The sequence below is a fragment of the Microcaecilia unicolor genome, chromosome 2 (genome assembly GCF_901765095.1).
Source record: "Microcaecilia unicolor chromosome 2, aMicUni1.1, whole genome shotgun sequence".
Taxonomy (NCBI): Eukaryota; Metazoa; Chordata; class Amphibia; order Gymnophiona; family Siphonopidae; genus Microcaecilia; species Microcaecilia unicolor.
In genome coordinates this window covers 455,005,547-455,017,705 of record NC_044032.1, presented here as the reverse complement: position 1 = coordinate 455,017,705, position 12,159 = coordinate 455,005,547, and positions in this window count along the sequence as shown.

The window sequence follows — 12,159 nt, the reverse complement described above, 5'->3', positions numbered from 1 at the left end:
TTGTCCTTCTTGTATAACTTTATTTTTATGCTCCAAGACAGAGTAAACTTGAGAACTGTAAATCTGCAAGTAAGGGGAGTCAAAGTGATAGGGAGGGGCATAATTGAACAAAAACGTCTATCTCCATGGGCGTTTATCTCCGAGAACGGGTCCGTGAAGGGGCGGACCGAACCGTATTTTCGAAAAAAATAGACGCCCATGTTTTATTCGACAATTTGTGAGCTGGGCGTTTTTGTTTTTCAGTGATAATGGAAAATGAAAGCGCCCAGCTCAAAAACTAATAAATCCAAGGCATTTGTTTGTGGGAGGGGCCAGGAGTCGTAGTGCACTGGCCCCCCTCACATTCCAGGACACCAACCGGGCACCCTAGGGGGCACTTTTACAAAAACAAAAAAAAAGGTAAAAGAGCTCCCAGGTGCATAGCACCCTTCCCTTGGGTGTTGAGCCCCCCAAATCCCCCTCAAAACCCACTGCCCACAAGTCTACACCATTACTATAGCCCTAAGGGGTGAAGGGGGGCACCTACATGTGGGTACAGTGGGTTTGGGGGGCGGTTTGGAGGGCTCCCATTTACCAGCACAAGTGTAACAGGTGGGGGGGGGGGTCCACCTGCCTGAAGTCCACTGCACCCCCTAATAACTGCTCCAGTGACCTGCATACTGCTGCCAGGGAGGTGGGTATGACATTTGAGGGTGAAAATAAAAAGTTGTGAAACGGCATATTTTGTGGTGGGAGGAGGTTTGTGACCACTGGGGGAGTCAGGGGAGGTCATCCCCGATTCCCTCCAGTGGTCATCTGGTCATTTAGGGCACTTTTTGGGACCTTATTCGTGGAAAAACAGGGTCCAGGAAAAGTGCCCTAAATTCTCGCTAAAAACGCATATTTTTCTTCCATTATCGGCGAAAGGCGCCCATCTCTGATCGCCCGATAACCACGCCCCAGTTCCGCCTTCACCACACCTTCAACACGCCCCCATCAACTTTGTCCGCATCCGCGACGGAGTGCAGTTGAAAACGTCCAAATTCGGCTTTCGATTATACCGCTTTATTCGTTTTTGTGAGATAAACGTCTATCTCCCGATTTGGGTCGCAATATAGGCGTTTTTCTTTTTCAATTATAAGCTGGATACTCATATATCAGCCTGTGTGCAGGTAAGGGGAAAGGGAGGAGATGGGTTACAATCAAAGCAGTTTACATATTATACACAGGTACTTATTTTGTACCTAGAACAACGGAGGGTTAAATGATTTGCTTGCAGTCACAAGGCAATGCAGTGGGAATCCAACTGGTTCCCCAGGTTCTCAGGCCACTGCACTAACCATTAGGCTACTCCAGTGGTTACCAAACTTTCTCGGCACACGATGCCCCTAGGCTACACATTTATTTATTTGTTACATTTGTATCCTACATTTCCCCACATATTTGCAGGCTCAATGTGGCTTACATAGTACCAGAGAGGCAATCGCCAACTCCGGTATAAACAAATACAATATGATGTTGAAGTAGGGTAAGGTTCATGTGGAACAGACACATTATGGAATTGTACAGCGGAAGAGTAATATTATGTCCATTATATGCTTTGATTTCGTTGTGTTGCAGAGTTCAGGCATTTAAGGTGGATCGGTAGGGTATGCCTTTTTGAACAGGTAAGTTTTTAGTGATTTCTGGAAGTTTATGTGGTCATACGTTGTATTCACAGCTTTTGGTAATGTGTTCCACAGTTGTGTACTTATGTAGGAAAAACTGGAAGCATAAGTTGATTTGTATTTGAGTCCTTTGCAGTTTGGGTAGTGGAGATTTAGATATGTTCGTGATGATCTGGATATGTTTCGGATTGGTAGGTCGATGAGGTCTATCCAACCTTTGCTGGCGGAGATGCCCAAGCCCCTCCAGCCAAAGAGGTCCACTGCCTAAAGCCTGAGCTCCATGTTGCTTGTGCAGTGAGAAAATCGGTGGCATGATTCAGTCACCAATGCCAGCATTCCCATGCATGCCCTCTTTCTCTTCCCCCTTTCCATCCAGTGTCTGCCCTCCTTCTATCTCCACTTCCATCCAGCCTCTGCCCCCTCTACCTCTTCCACCCAGCTTCTGCCCTCTCTGCCCCTTCCATGCAGCCTAAGCCTCCTCTCTGTTTCTTCCCCCAATCCAGCATCTGCCACTTCTCTGCTCCCCTTCCCCCCCCCCCCCCCCCACACCCATCCCTGTTGCTGCTGTTTCACTAGACCAGAAGCAGTGGCAAAGCAAGCTACAGCCACTGCAAGGCAGGACTCTTCATTCACATAGCTGCCGGCTGTGCCCCAAATAGGAACTGACGTCTGAGGGGGCAGGACTGTCAGCCGTGTGTATGGAGAATCTGGCCCCATGGAGGCTGCAGTTTGTTTTGCCGGTGCCTGCTGCTCATCTAGAGAAGCAACAGTAGTGGCTCGGGTGGCAGCAGGAGAGAGGTGTGGAAAATATGCCGCGGCACCCCTGAGAGTTTGCTGTGGTGCCCTGGGGTGTTGCAGTGCACAGTTTGGGCAAATAGGTCATCATCAACCTATGTAAGTGAAATCACAGAAAACTGCAACTATATTTTCTGAAAAGTGCAGTGAGATCTACATAGTTTATCAACTATGTCTATTTCTGTTCCCTCCCCCTCAAATTATGTATTCCATGGAGAAAGTACATGCCTAAAAAATATGGGGTCAATCTTCAGCATGGTTTATGCCAGGGATGTAGCCAGACATCGAATGGAGGGGAGGCCAGAGCCCAAGGTGGGGGGGGGGCACATTTTGGCCCACTTCCGCACTGCCACTTCCATCCCCACCCCCACCCCCCGCGGCCGCTACCGCTTCCCTGCTGCCGTCCTCCTGCTGCCGCTTCTGCCCACCCTGCTGCTGCTCCTCCCACCGCCACTGAGAAGGTACATTGGCTGGTGGGGGGTCCCCAACCCCCATCGGCTAAAGCGTTTGTCCCGCGCTGGTCTCACATTGCCTGGTGGCCTGTCCTGTTTTCAGTCGCAGTGCACGCTCGTTTTAATGCTCAGTTTAATTAAAATGAGCGTGCACTGTGACTGAAAACAGACAGGGCACCAGGCAATGTGAGATCAGTACAAGAGAAACGCTTTAGCTGATGGGGGTTGGGGACCCCATCAACCAAACTGGGGGCCCCAGAGGCAATTTGGAGGGCCCAGGCCCCCGTGACCCTCTCGTGGCTACGCCACTGGTTTATGCGGGTAGGAGAGGTTCCTGCCTTGATATTCAGTGACACTTAATTGGGCAATGCTACTAAATATCACTTCTAGCTGTCTCGGCATAATCCAGGCAGTGCCAGGGTGGTCCAGAGGCAGACCTGGAAGTTATGCAGACTCCAGCAATATTCAGTGCCAGTGCCTGCATACCTAAAAGGGCAGATAGGAGCACATAAACAGCAGTCCTATTTTTTTATCAGGTTAGCTGTGTTAATACCGGCACTGAATATAAGCCAACACCTGCATAACATCTGGGTTTATCAAAGACCTGGTTATTCAATGCTGGTGCTCAGACATGGGTCTAATTTAGCTGGTGGCAGTAAGTGCTTTGTTATTAAAGAATATTTTTATTAAGCATGAAAACAGGACAAAAGCAATTGTAACATAGCAAAAAGTAGGAACATATCACTTAACTAATATAAACACCATCTCTCCTCTCTCCCCACAAAAACCTACTTTCCACTAGTAGATAGTAATCATATTTTGCACGAGATCTGGACTCTTATGATCTGAGACCAACCAGAAAAGAGAAAGAAAAAAAAAGACAATTAGAAAAAAAAAAAGAAAAAAAAAACCCCCTTCTAAACGAACTCTTACCCTTCCCCTCCTCTTGAAACCATGGAGGTACCCAAGAGGTATCTTGACTTTGTGCTTTGGAGGATATTGTACACAGGTAGGGAACCCAAACTGATAGAAAATATTTTTGTCTCCTAGGATGGCCTCTAGCTCCAGATGATTCCCACAACATTAGGGCATGCAGTTTATTTTGCCAATACCGGAACATGGTCATTTGGCCATTTTAGGCACCTTTTTGTGACTTAGTCGTGATTGAAACAGATCTTCACCAAAATGTCTAACTTTTAGCTCTTGACATTTTCGCTTTCTCCATTATGGCAGAAAAACGTCCAAATTTTGGGAACGCCCAAATCCTGACTTAACACGCCCCTGACATGCTCCCTTGTGATTTGCATGCACTGGAGAGAAAAATGTCTCAAATCCAAGTTTTGAAAATCACAATTTGGATGTTTTTCTCTGAAAAATGTCCAAATGCCACTTTATGCCATTTTTGAAAAGTGTTTCTCTTGAAAATAAGCCCCAAAATGATCATTTGACATAATAAGATCAATAATATGTTCCCCCTACGTGCATGGGGATAGTTAACCATTATTTTAAACCCAGTTCTGCAACAAACGATAGAAAACAAACTGTCCTCAGGTTCCCCATATCTTCACAGTATATATTAAAATCTCCTAAAAAGATTGTATCAGAAAACTGTATACTGAGTTCAGCCATAGTTTGATAGATGTTATCCCAAATTTCTACTGTGAGACCTGGGGAACAATAAAAAAGCACTAGATGCAGCAATACATACGATGTCATTTTTACCAAAAGTACCTCTCTAGTTCAACTCAGATGACACTTCTGCTACTTTATACTCATTTGAAAAGAGTATAGCAATCCCTCCTCCTTTCTTAGTCCTTCTTGGCACAGAAATGTACTTAATGGAGCCACTTCAATCAAATATGTTTCCTCTCTAATCCACATTTCCGTTAAACACATATCCCCCAGATTCTATACAGTGTGACCAGAGTTGCACGCACAAATCTGGTTGTATGATGATTTGCATGTGCACCTTAATTAGCTTAATGAGCCAATCAGTGCCAATAATTGCCACTTCACAGGTAATTACTGACACTAATTGGAATTAATTAGAATTTACGTGCAGAACCTGCTAAGTGAATTCTGTAAAGGTCTGTGCGCAAATTCTAAGATGCAGAACCTAAAAGGGGACATGCCCATAGGCATGGAATGAGTATGACATAGGCATTTCTAAAGTCTACACATGCTGATATAGAATGTACCTGCTCCATGCCTAACTTAGTTGCTGGCATTTACACCAAGTTTTACTTGCTGTAAATACCTGCGACTAAATTTAGTCACGTGGACGGGCTCTAGGTGTATTCTACAAACTGTGCCTAACTTTAGGTGCCTAGGTGTATTTTTGTCTGCACCATATATAGTCTGGCTCAATATCAGGCTTATTTTCGAAAGAGAAGGACGCCCATCTTTCGACACAAATAGGGAGATGGGCGTCCTTCTCCCAGGGTCGCCCAAATCGGCATAATCGAAAGCCGATTTTGGGCGTCCCCAACTACTTTCCATCGCGGGGACAACCAAAGTTGCTGGGGGCTTGTCTGAAGCGTAGCGAAGGCGGGTCTTGGGCATTCTCGACCCATAATTGAAAAAAAGGGCGTCCCTGACGAGCACTTGGATGGCTTTACTTGGTCCTTTTTTTCTTACGACCAAGCCACGAAAAGGTGCCCGAACTGACCAGATGACCACCGGAGGGAATTGGGGATGACCTCCCCTTACTCCCCCAGTGGTCACTAACTCCCTCCCAACCTCAAAATAAATTTTTTTAAAGATTTTTTGTCAGCCTCAAATATCATACCCAGCTCCATGACAGCAGTATGCAGGTTGCTGGAGCAGTTTTAGTGGGTGCAGTGCACTTCAGGCAGGCAGACCCAGGCCCATCCCCCCTACCTGTTTCACTTGTGGTGGTAAATGTGAGCCCTTCAAAACCCACCACAAACCCACTGTAACCACATCTACGTGCCCCCTTCACCTGTATGAGCTATGGTAGTGGTGTACCAGGGATTTTGGTGGGCTCAGCACACAAGGTAAGGGAGCCATGTACCTGGGAGCAATTTATGAAGTCCACTGCAGTGCCCCCTAGGGTGCCCGGTTGGTGTCCTGGCATGTCAGGGGGACCAGTGCACTACGAATGCTGGCTCCTCCCATGACCAAAGGGCTTGCATTTGGTCGTTTCTGAGATGGGCGTCCATGGGCGTAGACTGGGGGGCGAGGGGGGGCAATGCCCCCCCAAACGATGACGACGTGGACTGGCACTAGAAGTTAAAAAAAAAAAAACAAGCAGGCACGCGCTCGTCTCCGTCCGCTTCGCTGCTTCCCTGCCCTCTCTGTCTGCGTCCCGCCTTCCTCTGATGTCATTTCCTTTCGGGCGGGACGCAGACAGAGAGGGCAGGGAAGCAGCGAAGCGGACAGAGACAAGCGTGTCCATCTACCCCTTCTCTTCCTACCTCCCTCCGGCGCAGGCAGCAGCAATCTTCTCTAAGCCTTTCTTGTTCCTGGCAGCGGTAGCGACGTTCACGCTGCCTTCAGCTCTGCCCCGAAGCCTTCTCTTCAAGTTCCTGTTCCCGCATACGTGGGAACAGGAACTTGAAGAGAAGGCTTCCGGGGCAGACCGAAGGCAGCGTGTATACATCGCTACCGCTGCCAGGAGCACAGAAAGGTTGAAGAAGACTGCTGCCTGCACCGGAGGGATGGAGGAAGAGAGGGGGTAAACGGAGTCACGATCCTGGACCTCGGGGGGGGCGGCAGCAGAGGGAAGATGGATGGGACTGGGAGGGTGGAGAGCAGAGGGAAGGAGCAGGAGATGGATGGGACTGGGAGGGGTGGGGAGCAGAGGGAAGGAGCAGGGGATGGATGGGAATGGGAGGGTGGGAAGCAGATGGAAGGAGCAGGAGATGGATGGGACTGGGAGGGTGGGAAGCAGAGGGAAGGAGCAGGAGATGGATGAGACTGGAGGGTGGGAAGCAGAGGGAAGGAGCAGGAGATGGATGGGACTGGGAGGGTGGGAAGCAGAGGGAAGGAGCAAGAGATGGATGGGACTGGGAGGGGTGGGGAGCAGAGGGAAGGACCAGGAATTGGATTGGACTGGGAAAGGACGTGAGCAGAGGGAAGGAGCAGGAGATGGATGGGACTGGGAGGGGTGGGTGGGGAGCAGAGGGAAGGACCAGGAATTGGATTGGACTGGGAAAGGAGGCGAGCAGAGGGAAGGAGCAAGAGATGGATGGGACTGGGAGGGGTGGGGAGCAGAGGGAAGGAGCAGGAGATGGATGGGACTGGGAGGGTGGGGAGCAGAGGGAAGCCTACTGGAAAGAAGACACTGCATAAAACGGAAGACACTGGGACCAATGCGAATAGAAAAACTAAATGATCAACAAAGGTAAAAAAAGTATTTTATTCAGTATATATTAATTGAAATATATCAGCTTTTTGAAATGTGCATCTGTGATATTTTGCCTGTAAATTTCAATTCCTTCCTCCATATTAGCATATTCATTTGCATATGTATATATGCAAATGAATACGCTAATATGCTCCGCCCCGTCCTTTGCCCCCCCCAAATGAAACAGTCAAACTACGCCTATGTGGGCGTCCTTAGTTTCCATTATCGCTGAAAATCAGAAACGACCAAGTCTAAGGACGACCATCTCTAGGGACAATGACCTAAATTTCAAGATTTGGGCATCCCCGACCGTATTATCGAAATGAAAGATAGACACCCATCTTGTTTCGATAATATGGGTTTCCCCGCCCCTTCGCCGGACGTCCTGCTAGGACATCTTCAGGAAAACTTGGGCGCCCCTTTCGATTATGCCCCTCTATGTATACTATGAATTTTAATCAAATCACTAATTAATCCTGTCTTAGTCTTAAGCGATCTACAATTTAGCAACGTTAACCACATTTTCTCATTCAGTAATTGCCGACTCCTTGTACTTACTGAAATAGCACTGGCCTAGAACCGTTAATAGTCCCAAATCTAGCTTGTGGGCGATTACCCCAGAAGGCCAGAATCGAAAGCAAAGGACTACTCACAACAAAGTTTCTATATAAAAACAATAGTCCAAAAATTAAAAACATAAAAATTAAGAATGTCTTTACGACAGTCCTACCTTGCTTAAAGCATCTTCGATTGACTACCACCAAAAAATGGTATGTATTATCTGCAGATAAGGAGCTTGCCTCCTTGGGCGCATGCTGCTGCGGCACAAACACCGCAGGTAGGACTTCTTTTATACTTGCCGCCCAATATTCGTTCTACTTCCTGGCTGGTTAAATAGAGCTTAACTGACTATCTGCGAATATTCAGCAGGAGATAGCTGGTTAGCTGCCGCTGATATTCGCGGTCAGTGCTTGGCGAATAACCAGCTGTATTGTCTACATAGCTGGCTATCCACTAATACTCAGCGCATCGCTGGCTACATTTGTCAGCCAAATTAGGCTGCCAAAATAGCAGGCCTATTAACTGGCCGGTGCTGAATATTGACTTGGCCGGTTAAGTTAAAACTGGCCAAAAATGAACTGAATATTCAATGCCTGTTACTGGAAATGGCCTGGACTCAGCACCAATTGCGAGAGGCAACCCGGCTAATTCCCACACTCTGAATATCAGCCCCTTAGTATCTCCAGAGTGTTGTTCTGCTGTTCTATAGCTGTTTTATATTTTTTTTGCTTATGGATCATAGATAAAGATATTCTAAAAAAAAAAAAAAAAAGCTATCTTTGATCCAGTCCTGCTGCTTTGAGGTCTCTCAGGAAATATTAGTGGTGCCTTAACCCTCCACCATTACCTCAGGGTCTCCCTGCTAATGTTAGTGCTGCTTTAATCCCTTCCCAATGCCATTGGAGTCTTCTAGTTAATGTTAATGCTGCTTCAACCAGGGGCGTAGCTACGGGTGGGCCTAGATGGGCCCGGGCCCACCCAATCTCGGCTCAGGCCCACCCAAATGACGACGACTGGAACGGCGACTTTTTTACTCGAAGGTGCAGCGATGAACGGGCAGGCAGCGCTTCGGTAGTAAAAGCAACAAGGAGGCAGGTCGACTGCTCCGTCATTCGCTTCCCTGCTTGCCCTCTGCATCCCGCCTTCCTCTGATGTCATTTCCTTTCGGGCAGGCGGGACGCTGAGAGGGCAGGGAAGCGAAGGACAGAGTCGAACCTACCTCCTTGTTGCTTTTCCTACCGCTGCCTGCCCGCTCGTTCGTTGCTGCAACTTCGGGAGTGCAAACAGCAAGCAAACCTGTGAGCTGCTTCATCCATGTTGTCCTTACAGGTGGCTGGGAGATGCTGGACAGAAGGGGGAAGGGGATGGGCAGAAACAGGATGGGCAGGGGAGAGAGGAGAATTGCTGGACAACAGGGACTGATGGAGGGGATAGGGGAGAGAGGAAATTTGCTGGAGATGGATGGAGGAGAGGGCAGGGGAGAATGGAGAGTTGCTTGGCGGAGCAGAGGGCAGGGGAAGGAGGAGAATTGCTGGGGATGGATGGAGGGGAAAGGGGAGAGAGGAGAATTGCTGGGGATGGATGGAGGGGAAAGAGGAGAGAGGAAATTTGCTGGAGATGGATGGAGGAGGGGCAGGGAAGAATGGAGAGTTGCTGGACGGAGCGGAGGGCAGGGGAAGGAGGAGAATTGCTGGACATGGATGGATGGAGGGGAAAGGGGAGAGAGGAAATTTGCTTGGTATGGATGGATGGAGGGGAGGGCAGGGGAGAGAGGAGAATTGATGAACATGCAGGGGACAGAGGACATTTGCTGGATATGGGTGGATGGAGGAGATGGCAGGGGAGAATGAAGAGTTGCTGGACAGATGGATGGAGGGAGGGGAGAAAAGTCAGGGAGGAGATGCGCATGGATGGAGGGGAGGGAAGAGAGCAGAAATGCTGGACATGGATGGAGTGGAGGGCAGGAAAGAGAGGAAAAATGTTGGACAAGGATGGAGGGAAGGAAAGATAAAGGAAGGAGATGCACATGGATGGAGGGGAAGGGAGAGAGGAGAAATGCTGGACATGGATGGAGGGGAGGGAAGACAGAGGAAGTAGATGCGCATGGATGGAGGGGAGGGAAGACAGGAAGTAGATGCACATGGATGGAGGAGAGTGAGGAGAAATGCTGGACATGGATGGAGGGAAAACTGCTGAGTTTAAGGGCTGGTTTGGAACATGTTGAGGGCAGATACTGAAACTCGAGGAAGGATAGGGACAGGGCTACAGATGGTAGACAGGACACATAAGGACACAGGAGGATGGTGGACATGGTGAGAGAAAAAATATCAAATGGAAAGAAGACACTGCATAAAACAGAAGACACTGGGACCAAAGCGAATAGATCGGACAACAAAGGTAGAAAAAAGTATTTTATTCAGAATTTATTAATTGGAATATGTCAGATTTTTGAAATGTGCATCTGTGATATTTTGCATGTAAGTTTCAATTTTTCTGGTATTGCTGCATGCTGAGTCTGACTTCTTGAGTTAACTTTCCAGTTCAGTATTTTGCCTTCATATTTTTTGATTTCTAGTTCATTGTGTCATGTCTGTTGTGTCATGTGTTTTTCATGTGTAATCAAGGTGCAGTATTCTCTAGCGTGTAGTATTTGCAGCCCTTTTTGTTTTGCTTTTTTTTTTTTTTTTCACGAGGTAGTGTATTGGTGTTTTAGAGTCTAGTGTAATTACAGTTCTGCCTTTTCAAGCATAAGGTTGTAGCTCATCCTGTCCTTGGAATTAGTGCTGTTATGGTTTTAAAGATATGAGTTTGTTTTTGCACAAGTTTGTGTATAGCATTTTGCAGTGGAGAGATTGTGGGATAATGTAATTATATTTAAAAATATCAATTTTTCCATTAAGTATGTATGTGGTTATACTGATGCAGGGCAGCTGTTGGGCAGACTACTTAGAAAACCATCATCAAGTGAATTCTAAGGCATTATTTTGTAGGATCCCAAGAGACACTACTCATATAGACAGTGCATGCCCACCCATATTAGCTCTGGGCCCACCGAAAATCTCAGGTCTGGCTACGCCACTGGCTTCAACCCTCGATTGCTGTTTTGAGGTCTTTCAGTGCCACTATAACCCTCTCTTGCTGTATTGGTGCATCCAGCCATTATTAGTGCTGCTTTAACCCTTTCCCACTGCTTTAGGGTATTTCAACCAATGTTGCTATTATTTTATTCCTCTCCTGATGCCTTGGGGTCTTCCAGCAGTTATGAGTTCTCCTTTAACACTCAATCACTGTCTTGATGTCTTCCAGCCAACTTTAGTGATGTTTTTTTTTAACTATCTCCTGGTACCTTGGGGATCTTCATTCCACAATTTCTGCTGTTTTGACCTTCTGACAGTGGCTTGGAGTCTTCATGACACTGTTAGTGCTCTTTGCCCCTCTTCTGACACTGTAGGGGGTTCAAGTCACTCTTGAAGTCTTGTACAGCAAGTTTTAAACCAGTTACATTGAAAAGGAATGGAAAAAACCCAGTTACACAACAAAGTTGCTTGCTTCATTGACTTCAATGGGAACAAATGAAAGTAATGTGACAAATGATTTGGCATCCAAGAATGGCCTGAATGGGTGATTGATCTGAAATGAAACAAAACAAAACTTTACCTTGCACAAAACCAGAGGATACAGACTAGGCTAGGGTAGAAAGAGAAAAGGGATAGAAAGTCATGGATTGGAAGAAAGGGTAAGAGTGATTTGGAGTAGGGAAAGGGTAAGCTAGAAGAAATGTAAAAGTAAGAAAGACAGGTTAAACTGTAGAGAGAGAAAAAAACAAAAGTGAATGACCAGGTGAGAGACAGGGAGAGATGGGCAGAGAGAGTTGGATGAAATAAAGAACAAAGACAGCACTAATGAAAGGAAAGAAAGACAGAAAAATAGGGGAAAAAATCATGAGGACAAAGATACAACTGAAATGAAGAAAATGAAGGAAAGAAGGATCAGTCAGAGAAAAAAATGCACAAAGACTGTAAAACAGTTTATTTTTATTATTTATTTTTTGGTCGGAATTGCCTGCTGATTTTCTCTGTGCTAATTAATTTGGTCCAGCTTTGTCTCGGCTTGCATTTCAAATTTTCTGGCTTGCCAAACCCCAGACAAAAAAACATTTGTTGTCAAGAACAGTCCCTACATAAGGGGCCTTTTACTAAGCCACGTAAGGCTCTATGTGCGCCCAATGCACGCCAAAATGGAGTTACTGCCTGACCACTCTGTAGCTCTTGCAGTAATTTCATTTTTGGTGCATCCAATTAGCGCAGACAAAAAATAATTTTTATTTTTGGACACG